Raw genomic sequence first — 1,939 nt, forward strand, 5'->3', positions numbered from 1 at the left:
ACACAAAAGACCCCGAATAGCCAAAGCAATCTTGAGAACAAAAAATGGAGCTGGAGGAATCAGGCTGCCTGACTTCAGACTATACTACAAAGCTACAGTAATCAAGACAGTATGGTACTGGCACAAAAACAGAAAGATAGATCAATGGAATAGGATAGAAAGCCCAGAGATAAACCCATGCACATATGGTCACCTTATCTTTGATAAAGGTGGCAGGAATATACAGTGGAGAAAGGACAGCCCCTTCAATAAGTGGTGCTGGGAAAACTGGACAGGTACATGTAAAAGTATGAGATTAGATCACTCCCTAACACCATACACAAAAATAAGCTCAAAATGGATTAAAGACCTAAATGTAAGGCCAGAAACTATCAAACTCTTAGAGGAAAACATAGGCAGAACACTCTATGACATAAATCACAGCAAGATCCTTCTTGACCCATCTCCTAGAGTAATGGAGATAAAAACAAAAATAAACAAATGGGACCTAATGAAACTTCAAAGCTTTTGCACAGCAAAGGAAACCATAAACAAGACCAAAAGACAACCCTCAGAATGGGAGAAAATATTTGCAAATGAATCAACTGACAAAGGATTAATCTCTAAAATTTACAGGCAGCTCATGCAGCTCAATAACAAAAAAATAAACAACCCAATCCAAAAATGGGCAGAAGACCTAAATAGACATTTCTCCAAAGAAGATATACAGACTGCCAACAAACACATGAAAGAATGCTCAACATCATTAATCATTAGAGAAATGCAAATCAAAACTACAATGAGATATCATCTCACACCAGTCAGAATGGCCATCATCAAAAAATCTAGAAACAATAAATGCTGGAGAGGGTGTGGAGAAAAGGGAACACTCTTGCACTGCTGGTGGGAATGTGAATTGGTTCAGCCACTATGGAGAACAGTATGGAGGTTCCTTAAAAAACTACAAATAGAACTACCATATGACCCAGCAATCCCACTACTGGGCATATACCCTGAGAAAACCAAAATCCAAAAAGAGTCGTGCACCAAAATGTTCATTGCAGCTCTATTTACAATAGCCCGGAGGTGGAAACAACCTAAGTGCCCATCATCGGATGAACGGATAAAGAAGATGTGGCACATATATACAATGGAATATTACTCAGCCATAAAAAGAAACGAAATTGAGCTATTTGTAATGAGGTCGATAGACCTAGAGTCTGTCATACACAGTGAAGTAAGTCAGAAAGAGGAAGACAAATACCGCTAACACATATATATGGAATTTAAGAAAAAAAAAATGTCATGAAGAACCTAGGGGTAAGACAGGAATAAAGACACAGACCTACGAGAGAACGGACTTGAGGATATGGGGAGGGGGAAGGGGGAGCAGGGACAAAGCGAGAGAGAGGCATGGACATATATACACTACCAAATGTAAGGTAGATAGCTAGTGGGAAGCAGCCGCATAGCACAGGGAGATCAGCTCAGTGCTTAGTGAGCGCCTGGAGGGGTGGGATAGGGAGGGTGGGAGGGAGGGAGACAGAAGAGAGAAGAGATATGGGAACATATGTATATGTGTAACTGATTCACTTTGTTATAAAGCAGAAACTAACACACCATTGTAAAGCAATTATACCCCAATAAAGATGTTAAAAAAAAAAACAAAACTCAACCTCATTTTAAAGACTGTTAAGGAGTTCAAGGCATTTTGCCACCGATGATGGGAAAAAAGTGACCACAAGGTGGCAGTAGCACAACCAGCTTTATTTGGGTAATGCTCTGAGAATTTAAATGAGGGGAAGGGACTGGAGGCAAGTCCCTCAAAGCATGAGACCTTCCAGTGGGCACCACAAGAGGGGGCCACCAACCACAGGGGAAGAAGGCAAGATATTCCTGGGGGAGGGAATCAGAAGGGCCTCACAGGTCTAGGTGATGTTGCTCAGCAGCTCAGTGGGGA

Source organism: Lipotes vexillifer, unplaced genomic scaffold, assembly GCF_000442215.2.
Source record: "Lipotes vexillifer unplaced genomic scaffold, Lipotes_vexillifer_v1.1 scaffold361, whole genome shotgun sequence".
In the NCBI taxonomy this organism is placed as follows: domain Eukaryota; kingdom Metazoa; phylum Chordata; class Mammalia; order Artiodactyla; family Lipotidae; genus Lipotes; species Lipotes vexillifer.